This window comes from Geotrypetes seraphini, chromosome 9 (genome assembly GCF_902459505.1).
Source record: "Geotrypetes seraphini chromosome 9, aGeoSer1.1, whole genome shotgun sequence".
NCBI classification, from domain to species: Eukaryota; Metazoa; Chordata; class Amphibia; order Gymnophiona; family Dermophiidae; genus Geotrypetes; species Geotrypetes seraphini.
In genome coordinates, this window is record NC_047092.1 from 128,930,531 (window position 1) to 128,944,732 (window position 14,202).

Below are 14,202 nucleotides of genomic sequence, written 5' to 3' on the forward strand. Positions count from 1 at the left end.
TGAATGGGTGAAATCTGATTTTCTGTTTGTAGCTCCGCCCACGTGTGCAAGTGGGCCGCGAGACACCCAGAACATATCACCCCAGGTAGTGAGGGATCTGCATACCAAGTTTCGTTCAAATCGGTCCCACAGCTTTTTACATTTTTTCCATTGACTTGAATGGGTGAAATCTGATTTTCTGTTTGTAGCTCCGCCCACGTGTGCAGGTGGGCCGCGAGACCCCCAGAACATATCACCCCCGGTAGTGAGGGATCTGCATACCAATTTTCGTTCAAATCGGTCCCACAGCTTTTTACATTTTTTCCATTGACTTGAATGGGTGAAATCTGATTTTCTGTTTGTAGCTCCGCCCATGTGTGCAGGTGGGCCGCGAGACCCCCAGAACATATCACCCCAGGTAGTGAGGAATCTGCATACCAAGTTTCGTTCAAATCGGTCCCACAGCTTATTACATTTTTTCCATTGACTTGAATGGGTGAAATCTGATTTTCTGTTTGTAGCTCCGCCCATGTGTGCAGGTGGGCCGCGAGACCCCCAGAACATATAACCCCAGGTAGTGAGGGATCTGCATACCAAGTTTCGTTCAAATCGGTCAAGCCGTTTTTGCGTGATCGCAGCACATACACACATACATACACACATACCTCCGATTTTATATATATAGATATATAAATGATACCCAAAAGTCAATAGCTATAATCAAAAAACACCCAAAACATATGGCATGTTTTGAAAATTGGTGAGATAAAGACTGGAAAATTGGTGTCTAGAGGTGGTAGCACTGTTTGCTGATAAACATTGCCATGCAGCGAAAATATGCCATGGAAAATGTTTGCAGAACTGTATTATTGTGCATAGAGGACGTTAGTGATGATGTCAGTATGTTATCATGGTAGCCAAATGACGATCCCATGATGTGCTGAACATGTGTATATATAGCACTACACATGGAGAAACATTTCCTTATGGGAGTGAGGAGATAGAGGAGTAGATGACAGGTAGTAGAGGTAGAAAGCAGAGACATAATGAAGAGAGAGTGTGTTAAAGAGAGAGAGCGAGAGTGTGTGTGAGAAAAGAGAGATAGAGAGAGAAAGGAGGAGGGAGAGAGGTAGGAGGGAGAAAGATGCTGAAAGTGAGAGGGAGAGAGGTACAGGTAGAAACAGGAGACAAAAGGGACAAGATAGAACAGGAGAATGTCCCTTAGGAGGGAGCCTAATTACTCTTTCTGGGAGACTGAGGCTTTGATGCTACTGTGCCTCCGCTATAGGAGACATATAATCAAATATCACCATCACCTGCCCCCCATCCTCAATGTGTCCATGAAGGCCTGAGAGCCATCCTTAGCAGTCCATACAGGTGAGTGGGGTTCATTTTCAATAAAAGCTATACGTCCTAAAAAAGGCATAAACTGGCACTTAGACATCTTACTAGTCAAATCGTGATATGTGACCTCATCTGGTCTACAGGCTACGCCTTTTCTTCCCCTCCCTCCCTATGGGTAGTAACAACATCATTACAGGCTGCCTTCCACCAGCCGCTGGGTCTTTCCTCTACCGCAGGGGTGTCCAATGTCGGTCCTCGAGGGCCGCAATCCAGTCGGGTTTTCAGGATTTCCCCAATGAATATGCATAAGATCTATTAGCATACAATGAAAGCAGTGCATGCAAATAGACCTCATGCATATTCATTGGGGAAATCCTGAAAACCCGACTGGACTGCGGCCCTCGAGGACCGACATTGGACACCCCTGTTCTACCACTTCCTGCCTCTTCTGATGCAAATTTCGTATGGAAAGGATATAGCAGAGTGAAGACTCAGGGGCTGGTCAAAGGCAGCCTGTTAGGTTGTTGTTGCTGCTGCTGATCAACATAAAATTTGCAGGGCAGTGCAGTACCCATGAGGCGAGAACCAGGGGACGTAGAAAGAGAGACTGGACCAAGGAGTGGAAAGATTTATCCATTCATTCAATTTTCTCCCAAGCGGGCTCAGAATGGTTTACATGAATTTATTCAGGTACTCAAGCATTTTTCCCTGAGAGGGAGGGGGTGTCAGAAAGAATGTTGCCAAAGCAAGTTGGCTCAGGTTGCCACTATCTTTTGAGCTGACCTTTTTTAGTCATATGGTCATAGGGCCGGGAAGGGAAACTCCCTAATTTACTATAAGTTCTTCATGGCCTTTCTCCTCCCATTCTTCTCTTGCTTGCCTATATAACAGATTGGCTTATAAACACATTAAATCTGTGCTTCAGAAAGCAGTTTTTGTGGGTGATGCTGCTAAAACTAAGTCCTGTGAACTCCCACTGATGATTACTGCTGCTGCATGTAAGTTTCTTCCGTTAAACTCTCCTCTCTCACCCTACAATTCAGTTTTAACACTGCTGCATAGCAGAGGCTGGTTGTGCTTTTCCCTTGTCTGTGAACTCGCTTGCTTACGGGACTGGGTAAAACACGGACCTTAACCGCACACCCTTAAAAATCTGCTTACCTCAGTTTTGGCAGCTGTGGTTTGTAATTTCAGTTTATCTCTGATGGACCTGTAACTGATGAACCCGTGGACCTCGTGGATGTCTACCACACAACCTTAAAAAGAAAGCGGCTGTGGCATGGGCTCTCTGCAGGGATCCTCGTTTTAACTTCCACGGATCTCAAGGATCGAATAATATATAAACTCAGTTTGATCACCTTTAAATCACTCCTTTATAAAACTCCAGCTTTCATTTACAAACTGCTAATCCCTTATACAGCTAATAGAACTTTAAGATCTGCCGAACAACATCTTCTAACGATTCCATCGCTAAAAATAATTAATACACGTCGTCAGTTTATTTTTTCAGTCACTGCACCCCAGACTTGGAATTCTTTACCGAGCTTTCTAAGGGAAGAAACTAATTTAGTAAAATTTAAATGTAAACTAAAAACATTCCTGTTCAGTGACGCATTCATAAACTAACTAGCTCCTAAGTGACTTTTTAATAATTATGAGAATCTCATAAATTTAATCTTTCGAGTCTCATTTCCGATTTTTACTTTCCTATCAAATTTTATCTTTTTAAAATTATTATCATTATCCCTCCTATATGTGCCTTCCCTTTATGTATATTCTACTGTATTTAAAATGTAACTTCATCCCCTTATTTTCCTTTTGTCTCCAGTTTTGTCAAATTTGTTTTTTAACCTCGTTAGTAGTATCTTCTATGATTTTGTTTTACATTGTAATTTTATTATATTGTACATCGCTTCGAATTTAGAAGAAGCGATTCATCAAAAACGTATTAAACTTGAAACTTGAATCCTGCTTGCCCTCTAGATGCATGTGGCTAAGATCCACAAGGTCCATGGGGGGGTTTGTGAGGTCCACGTTTTATCCAATCCCCTTGCTTACTGCTACTTCCAGTCAGCCTACAAATCTTTAATTGCTGCTGCAGCTGCATAGCAGAGCTCTTTGGTACTTCTACCATGCCTGTAGTCTTGTTCCCTTCAGCTCCCTTCTCTCAGTTTACAATTCAGCCTGCTTTTGTGGATTTTTTTTTTTTTTTTTTTAAATCTCTGCCATAGAACTTGCACAGAAGCCTGTAATCTGTATCTGAGCACTGTCATACTTCTCAAACTACTCTCTGCTCCCTTGCTGCTAGTTTTTTAAATCTCCGTCAAGGAACTTGCACAAACGTTTGCCACCGTAAGTAAGCTTACTGTATCAGAGTCCTCTCCTGTTCCTCCTGTGGCACAGAATCAAAGCAAATTGCATGGACTGAAGAAAATTGCTCCTAGCTTCTCTCGGCTCCCCTGCTGCTATTGTTGGTTTGTTTTTGTCTAATCTCTGCCAGGGAATGTGAAGGACAATAGTTTTAATTGGTGTTAATACGAGGTATGAACATTTTTTTGTGGACAGAAAGCTATATTAATGAGACAGCTAATATTTTATTTGGGAAAAGGCTGTAAGAATATGACACTCCAATAAAAGTATGCATAAACTTGGGAAGATAATTCTGCTTTGAATTACTGAATACAGTTGACTTTGCTTAAGTGCAAGCCCTCCGGACCGCGACGTGCGCTTAAATGGAGTGTGCGCTTAATCGGAGTACCACTTTTTAGTCATGAAAAATCACAGTACGCTGTAGTCAAGTGCAATAAAACTTTTATTCAGCAAAAAACACACAATTTAACACGGTTCAGTTTTAGAATCAGCACTATTCTGTCTAATGCAATACACTGTAAACCTTTTTTAAACCAACATTCTACTGAAATAATCATTGTTTTCTGCATGCAGATTGCACGATTTAGGATGTGTATCTGACTATTGATGCTGTAAAACTGTCCATAGTCGTGACATCCATTTATCTCCAGATAACATCGCAGCGTGTGTAGGGGCTTCAGCGCGTCCAAGAAGGAAACAATCTCTGCAGGTGTTTCATTAGTCGTGATGACCGCAGCAGTATCTCCGTCCTCATCAGAGTCTTGGTTTTCTGCAGTGTCCTTTATGACTGTACAGCTATCGGAATTAGTGCTGTCAGATGATGTAGGCACATTGTTGTCAACGGCGACATACAGCTCAAACTATTGCGGCGAGAGTCCAATGGACGAAGTGTCCAATGGACAAAGTGTCAGCTTCATTTGTCTCATCAGCTGCGTGAACGAAGCTCGCTCGTCGAAAGCAATTTGAAATTGTTGATGATAAGATTCGAATCCACGCCTCCCGTACCATGTGAAGAGAGTCGAGCACCGTCATTTTTCTCACGCGCTCAGCAGCTCGTGGGCTGGATTATGTGCTTGCATCATCACTGCCATCACGTATCTTAAAACGCGCGACCTGTAATGACGTTTGAGGCTGGTGATTATCCCCTGGTCCATCCGTTGGATCAAAGATGTGTTTGGTGGCAGAAACACAAGTTTGATGCTGGTTAGTCTTACGTCATTGCTGTGTGCTGCACAGTTATCACACAGCATTACAATGTGCCTCCAATGTCTTTTCATCAGATTGTCAATCCACAGTGTTGCCGTCATCCATGCATTTTTGTTGCTTTCATATTCAACAGGCAGGCATTTAATGTTTTTGAAGCACCGAAGATTTTGATTCTTCCCAATCACCAGTGGCTCGATCTTTTCACTACCGTCCATATTGCAACTGAGCAGCAATGTCAATCTTTCCTTTGGCACCTTGAAGCCAACAAACAGTTTTGCTGCGTTTGAAAGCCAATGATACATCAGGGATGGCACACCAGTACAGGCCCGTCTCATCGGCATTGAAAATGTGGCATGGTTTATACTCACCAATAACTGATGCCAACACTTCCATGACCCATCTTTCTGCACCAAAATCATCCACGTCTTGTTTTTCACCATGCTGTTTCTTAAATTTTAAGAACTCTCCACCTCTCTAGCCACCCGTTTGTTGCTTTGAAGTCTTCTTCGCCAAGTTCTTCGGATAGCTGTGCTGCTTTCTCCATCAGCAGAGGCCCACTGATTGGCAGGTGCTGACTTCTAGCTTCAGCAAACCATTGCAGCATTGCTTGTTCAATGGTTCCAGCCTTCCCAATTCTTTTCCGTTTCCTTGTAGGATTGTTGTTGTTTTGCCAGTCTTTCAACATGGCTTGCTTTTTTTTTTGTGAATCCGAGAAATCTGGCTAGGATGAATGCTGTAATGTTTTGCATCGACATCGACACGTTCAACCAAAAACAATGACTTTTGACCAGCGTGTTGGCCACGTTCAGCCAAAGACAAAGATTTTTCTCCACGCAACACCATGGTGCAGTTCCGAAAGTTCGAACATCTGGGCCAGACCTAGACTGCTGATCTGAAACACGTGGCTCATCCACGTGCGAATGTGATTGCTTTTAACCGGAGTGAACGTAACGCGAACGAATAGAGGTGGGATCTATAACATCAGTACGCATAAGCGGATTGTGTGCTTATCAGAATTGTAGTTATCCGGAGTTTACCAGGACCATGGCGGTATTACATTACATTACATTAGAGATTTCCATTCCGCCATTACTTTGGTATAATGTGGATAACCGAAGTGTGCGCATAATCGACATGCACTTAGGTGGAGTCAACTGTAGAATACACTGGGAATCCATTTAAAAAGCCACAGTTTTTTCATGATGAGAATATATTTATTTATTTATTCCCAATTTGCTCTACCACTTTAACTGCTGAGTACAGCAAAGCAGTTTAAAGACTAAAGGAACTCCATTTAATGACAGGAAAGAGCACAATCATACAAGGCAAATAGAAACTTCCAGGTAACTAGCAGACAGCAGAGGGTAGCTCAAGGCCAAGTCAGGGGTTAAGAAGGACCAAAAGCTTGTTCAAAAAGTTTAGCATCACTTTAAAGCTTTTAATTGAACGTTTACTTTGCGGTGTCAGAGGCACTGAATTCCACAATGCAGGTGCTACAAAGAAGAAAACACTGCACCGGATGCTCTCCAGCTGTGCCATGAATGGCCCTGGAAAAACTATGTGGTAGTCCTTGAGCGATTCCAGGATACATACTGGAGACTATGGGATGGTTAAGCAAAATAGGTACGGTGGAGTACCTTGGTGAAATGCTTTAAAAGTAAGCAAGAGCACTTGAAATTGTACACATAACAACACTAATAAACCCCTATTTTTTGACCTTAGGAAAGCACTATTTAAACCACACATAAAAACAGACAGGAGACTTTTCAGCAATGTCTCAGGGCTGGCATAACACAGTAAGCAATATAAGCATTCCAACTCATTAACCCACAGTTAAAACATATTTCAAATTGTGCTACCACGTGTGACATTTACTATAACTGAAAACATTTTTGTGTGTACTCATAAATCATTGGAACTGATGGTTTCTCAATGTATGCTTTAATCACTGCACACTTTAAATAGTCAAAACTTTTTCTATCTTATCTCTGTGTAGTATAGGGCCTCAATGCGTTTTGCGACAGCTGCTTCAGGAGACCTGCAAATGGGTTGGAACTTGAGGCCATTCTTCATCTTGAAATCTTCAATGTATGACCCCAGAGGGCTTATAATCTACATTTATACCTGAATGACTAGAGGGTAAAGTGGTTTGCCCAAGGGCACAAAGAGTGTTAGAGGGATTTGCACTCTGCCCTCTCTGGTTCAAAGCCTGATCTAACCATTAGGCTAACCCTCCACTCATGCTCCATCACAAATTGTCACTGGACATTTTTTTATGCTGTGGGGGGCCTTTTACTAAAGAATATTAAACCCTAATGTGTACTTAACAAGTGAAAAAAGGCTACTGCAAAACGTTTTACAGTGTTTTGCAGTATTACTACTACTACTGCTACTATTAAATATTTCTATAGCACTAGGAGTAATACTAGACCAAGGACTAACCATGAAAGACCACATAGACTCCTTAATCAAAAGAGGGTTTTTCACTCTCTGGAAACTTAAATCCATTAAAGCGTACTTCCACACTTCAGCATTCAGAATCCTAGTACAATCCCTAATACTAAACCACCTGGACTACTGCAACATCACCCATCTAACAATCCCACAGAAGCAAATGCAAAGACTACAACTGATACAAAATGCAGCAGTCAGGATGATTTTCGGGCTGAAGAAGTGCGATCACATAACCCCTTCCTACCGACTCCTACACTGGCTGCCGATGGAGGCGCGCACGAAGTTCAAGCTAGGATGTCTCTGCTTCAAAGTATTAAATGGTCTAGCCCCAAAATACATCACAGACCTCTTCTCATTCCCAACCAATAGACATGAAAGAAAAACACACATGAAATTTGTCTCCCCACCGGCTAGAGGGTGCATATATAAGAGACACCATCAACAACTGCTATCATATCAAGCAGCCATATGGGGTAAAGACCTAGGAAAACTAATCGCGCACACAAACAACTATGAAGAATTCAGGAAACACCTAAAAACCTACCTATTCCTGAAATACCTAGGCAACGAACCGGAACATCAACCCCCCTCGTAACATCACCACATACCTGAACTTGCAAACTGTTAACCCAACCCCCAATCACTAAATATGAACACTCTATTCAATTTATGGAACATTTCTACTTCTGTGTAAACAACTTGGCACTTCCTGGCCTTGCAACACACAAACTGACGTTAACATTATTAATGTTATCAGATGTACACCGCTATATTCTTTAATTCGTTGTACGAGATATTCACTGCTATACTCTTCAATTCGCTGTACGTAAAGTTTCTCTTTATTTTTATTGTATTTACAGTTTCTTTTATTGTAAACAGTTTCTTATATTGTAAACCGCCTAGAAGTCGCAAGATTGTTGGCGGTATATAAAAATAAAGTTATTCTTATTATTATTACCAGATGTACGCAGTGCTGTAAAGAGTCATAAAAAAGACAGGCCCTGCTCGAAAGAGCTTACAATCTAAACAGACAAGACAGACAAACAGGATGTCATGGATACAGCTAAGGGAAATGGTTAATCTGCTGACTGGGTTGGTGGGCTGTGGGAAGTAGGGCTATGGATTAAAGCTGTATCAAAAAGGTGGGTTTTCAGTCTGCTTTTAAACAAGCTTGAACTGTATGTGAAGGCAGATAGGAAGCCAGGGAAGTGATTTAAGGAGAGGGGTGACATGAGTGTAGCGAGGTTGGTAGAAGATGAGTCGTGCAACAGAATTTTGCACAGATTGCAGGGGGAGAGATGGCACTGTGGGAGACCAGTTAGAAGTAGATCGCAGTAATCTAAGCGTGAGGTTACGAGAGTGTGGACAAGGGTCCGGGTAGTGTGCTCAGAGAGGATGGGGCGGATTTTAGTGATGTTGTAGAGATAGAAGTAGAAGCGTAATCCTGAGTCAAGAAGTAGATTTGTCAAAAACACATTCATAAGAGTATTGGACATCAAACACCCAAATTTTCTTAGTGTTTTTACTGAGGTATGAATATCATCACTTGTTCAAAAGTATACTTTTAAAGATGCTACAAATATGTAAAGACATTTAATATAAAAAAGGTACTTATTTTCACCTGACAGGAGCTCTGCGATTTCACTTATTACAAGCTTAATCAGACGCCTAATGCAAGATGACTTGTTTGTGAATCTGGGTCCTAGTGCCTTCTAATTAGGAGGTGATAAGTGTTCCCTTGATATTTTTTTAAATCCTTATGTTAATGGAAAACTTAGCATGGGATCTGAAAAAAAAACCATTTTAAAGCCCTAATTACTGTCTGCCTTCATCTACTATGTTACTATAGAAATAATTAATAGTAGTAGTAGTAGTAGTAGTAGTAGTAGTAGTAGTAGTATTGAATCTGAGTTTAGTGAACAAGAAGGTCCTGCATTAAGACATACTAAGCAGAGATCTCAAAGTCCCTCCTTGAGGGTACAAATCGAGTCGGGTTTTAAGGATTTCCCCAATGAATATGCATTGAAAGCAGTGCATGCACATAGATCTCATGCATATTCATTGGGGAAATCCTAAAAAGCCGACTCGATTGCGGCCCTCATGGAGGGACTTTGAGATCCCTGTGCTAAGCCTAGATTCTAGTTTCAAGTTTATTGAAAATTTGATATATTACTCATGAAAACTGTATGAGCGGTTTACAATTACATCATATGCTATAAAACAAACGACAAGACACAATAATATAACAAGTAACCCAAAATTCAAAATGAGAGGGAGTTAAAAAAAAAAGAGAAAAGAGGGGTAGAACTCCATGATTTGATAGAAAAAAAGGCGCGTTTTCCAATTTAGTGCGTGCTAAACGCTAACATGTCCATAGAATATAATGGATGCGTTAGCATTTAGCGCTTGCTAATATTTAGCGTGTGCTAAATCGGCTAGCGTGCCTTCTTAAAAGGACCACAAAGTGCTTTCAGATTAAAATCACATTCTAACTAGTGAAATAAATATAAAGTGCTACTGAAATGTTCTCTTATCTGTTTCCAGTTTAGCTAAGCAATATTTCTTTTATTACAATTTCTCAGGTAAGTATTTCTGGTTCTTAATATTTCCACTAAATGCTTATCTCAAATTCTTTGCTTAAAATTCTCTCTCTTTTCAGGTCACCAGGAGATTACTCAGGCAACTCAGGTAAGTTCACCTTAAATTCCTTAATACCAGTCTATTGTAAGCTTGAGCTATTAGTTAAAGCCTTTATCTAATCTAATCTTCTATTTGTGCGTCGCTCATACCTATACAGGCTCAAGGCAACTGTAAAGAGAGGCAAGAGGGGAGAGGATGGGGCAGGAGGGAGGAAAGGAGGGAGACAGGGGAGGTGGATAGGTAGGAGGGAGAGGAAGGGGAGAGAAAAGAGGGGAGAGTGGAGATGGGAGGGGAGGAAAAAGAAGAAAGGAGAGGGTAAAGGAGATTAAGTGTCGAACAGATGGGTTTTCAGTTTAGTAAATCATATCTGTTTTCTCTTCCAGGCTGTTGTGTTTAGTAACACTCAACCCTTTCAATTCCCCCCAAATTGTGTAAAATGTAAAAAAAAAAAAAAAAAAAAAGAGAGTGTGCACACTATGAAAAGAAGATAAATAAAACATTTTTCTTCTGGCCCACCGCCACTTTCTTGTGTGGGAGCTCAGAACTGGAACTGGATCAGGATCTGGAAATGAGCAGGAACAGAGGCAGGGATTAGAGCTTGCTATATCTACTACCTGTAAGGTTTAGCCCCCAAATGTAAGGTTGGAGGGGTAATGTTGAAGCGGCCTTACAATCCGCCACGTCCCGGGTTCGATACCCTCGTTAAAAATTCAATAGGAAGTAAAATTACTGACAAAGACTGCTAAGAGTGCTTGCATAAAGAATATATATATTGTGCAGAAATAAGCTTAATATTACAGAAAAACAGAATTTTATAAAGATACATCAAGCATTACAATTAATGAGAGAGAAAAGACAGTTTACCTGCCTTACAGAGTCAAGAGGAAAGACAGAGAAGACGGTGGTGATGTTCCAGACAGAGAGGGGGGGGGGTGAGGCAGAGAGGGGGCTTTTATAGGTTGGAGTCTTATTCTAAAAATAGAATCTATTGAAGTTAAGTACCCCTATCTTTTGTAAATAGTTTGAAACAATGGTGAATAAGGTGAGTGGGGTGTGAGAGACTGGAGAAGGAGTCAAATGTAATTTCCAGTTTCACTTTGAATGGTTTCTGATTAACCTAACTACTGTGTTAGACCATGCACCTGGATTTATTGTATATCTTAAGCTGTCCATCTTAAGCACCAGACATTAACACATCTTAGCTGTCTTTAGCACCTCTTCGCTGTACCAAGGTCCTTTGTTACCTTTAAGCATTGATTTAATTTAGACTGGGGCAATCTAAGGCTGTTTGCAGACATGAATGATATGCTCTCCCATAGGCCTTTGCTGACATTGGTACAGGGATGACATTTCCCATACTTTTTTTTATGAAGGCAAGCTTTCGGGACCCTTCTATATTGCATGCACTTCTGAAACTGTTTTGTAAACAGCCAGTTTGCCCTTCGCAGATGCCTCTCTTACATCCAACATTATATCAGCATGTCCCCTTGTCCTGCAGAATCTCCAAGCTATGAAGATAAATAGTTCCCATTATGAGTTCAAACCTCTGTCTTAGATTGTATAGTAATCTGGGTGGGGAAACCCAATATGCTATATCTTACCCGGCGTTGAGCGAATGAACAGTGCATAAGGGTTGCAGGAAGCTTTCTCAGGAGGTTCAGGCTTAAAGGTACCCAAATACCATGAGTATGAAAGTATGGGATATGAAATCATATATCATGTCTGACCCTGATATGCAATGCAATAGGCCATACCAAATCAACCAAATTAGAACCCAATTAGCCAAATTAGCAAGTGTCAGAGAAGATACTGGAAATTCATGTAGAACTGTCTTAAAAGGTAGGGGGAACTTTGTGGGATATGCATTGTAAAAAAATGTATATGTGTTTCATTTTACAGCAATGGAAAATCATAACAATACATAGCAAAATTTGTACAATAATTAAGATAATGATAGGGTGAATTAAAACATTAAAGACATGATTTGCAGTAGGCGAATACCCAAAGAAAAGTTCCCAAACTGAGACATGAGTGTCTCGTAGCAAATTTTCAACAGTTTGTGCAATTTGTCCAAATTCAAGAGTGATGGTATGATTCACTTCTTTGGAGGTTTTCTTAAGTTGTTCAATGTAGGCATGGATTTCTGTAAAATTTGGCAGCTTGTGAAATGTCTCGTTCTCCATTCCAAGAGGTAGTGGATGCACACAGCATATGAAATAAAGTCTGGAATGTCCATAGAATCATTGGTTACCAGAGGTGTGGAGTAAGTTGTCCCATTAATGGTGATGGAGGACAATTAATGACCACACCAGGTATTGTTCAGTAAATAGGTGAACTTTACAGCAAAGCGTTACAGGGAGGGATACACCGGTTTGAAAGGAGTCCAGAAAAACCATGTTGCCTGTACTGAGTGTGGCAATATGTGATAATATTATCTCAAACAAATCAATAAAACAAAACCTTGTCTCCTTGTGTGATGTTCTCTACTTGTGTTCCTTCTTCTTCTGCTCTCTATATGTGCTAATTAATCCCAGAGAAAATAAATTAAATTGAAAGGATTCCCTGACTAATTCCAGTAATTTAGTGTGTCACACATTCTCACCGTACTCATCCAACTCTCTGTACAGTGAAACTGCTCTTCTCAGCAGTGCAGAAATCTATGCAGCCACAACCTTAAACAGCTTTAAGTTCCCAGGTTCACTCTCAAATTCACTGGAATTAACCCAAATAGAGTTTCCAGCCTTCAAAAAAACATTCACAGTAAGTTTAAAAATGACTTAAAGGTCTCAGAACCTTTTGCAGCACAACTCAATTTAAACCCTTTTTCCAGTTTCAAACAGGGCTGCAGAGTAGAGAGTTGCGCGGGGAGAGAAATCCCACCCGTCCCCACTCATCTCCGCCAAAATCCCACCCGTCCCCACCCGTCCCCGCGAGGAATCCCCTCCATCCCCACCCGTCCCTATAAACTTCAGAAATAGTTATTTCATTTAATTATGCTACTGAATTAAAGGCTCTAGTAGAGACCCATTTACAAATAAGCAAAGATACTTTATTCATTTGGAAATATTAATTGGAAAGAATACATACTTTGTAAATGGATTTCTATCAGAGCCTCTAATGTAAATATACAATATAAATAAATACTCAGCTGACGAGAACCCCCAAGCTGTCAGCTGAGGACTTCCTTTGCAGTTGGCCGGGGGTCCCTTTTGCCAAGCTTGGCATGCAGCGGTAGCGTCCCTGAGTCACAGATACTAGCACCTCAGTGGCTCATGGATGTTGCCAGCGACTGCTGTGCTTGGTGGAGGGGAGTTCTGTCCATCTCTAGAGGAGGTCCTCTGCTGGCGGTGCTTGAGGATCCCCACCAGTCACAGCAAGGGTCAGCAAGTACTTCAACACTGTAGAAATAAAACCAGAAATACATTTCCTTTTCTTTTAAACACAATACAAAGACATCTGCTATATACATTTCCCAAAGCTAATATATTGAGTCCATCCACCTTTGTTCCAGGTCTTTCTGTCTGTCTCACTCTCTTTGTCCTCCCTCTCCCCAGGACCTGGCATCTCTCTCTCCTGCATTCCAGCCCCTCCTCAAGATCCTTTTCTTTCTCTCTCTCCTCTCTCACCCCCCTCCCCCCATCCAGATCCAGTGTCTCTATGGGTTTACAGTCAGCTAAACTCTAGGTTAAGTGGGATATTCAGTATTTAACAGACTATGGTGAATGGCATAAAGGAAAGATTGAGTTTTAATCACAGTCCCATTGACTTTGGCAAGTTAAGTCTTGAATATCAGTCCTTTACTAGCCAAATGCTCACTCTAGCCACAGAATGTCCCCAACATACCTGGTTTTCAGTGACCCAGAGCCGTTTAGGGAAAGTGAAATTGTTTTGAATATCCCCCCGCCCCGAGACAACCACCTCTTTAGTGCTTACAACGAGCTTTGGAAATGCTTAAAATCACCAAACTTATCCCTGAAACAAAAACACCCTAGGATTTAAAAGCTTATTTTCCTCTTAAAGCGTGCAGTAAGGTAGCTCCTCCATACCTAGGCCCAGTGAACCGTCTCTATCCCTGACCTCCTTGCGACCTGGATTACATCGCTTCCTACCGCTGGAATGGAAACAGATCCGGGACTAGAGCTTTGGTATCCCTGAGACGTAATAAGCCCCTCCCCAAGCCCAAGCTCCTCCGCAGTGTTTCCATCCACA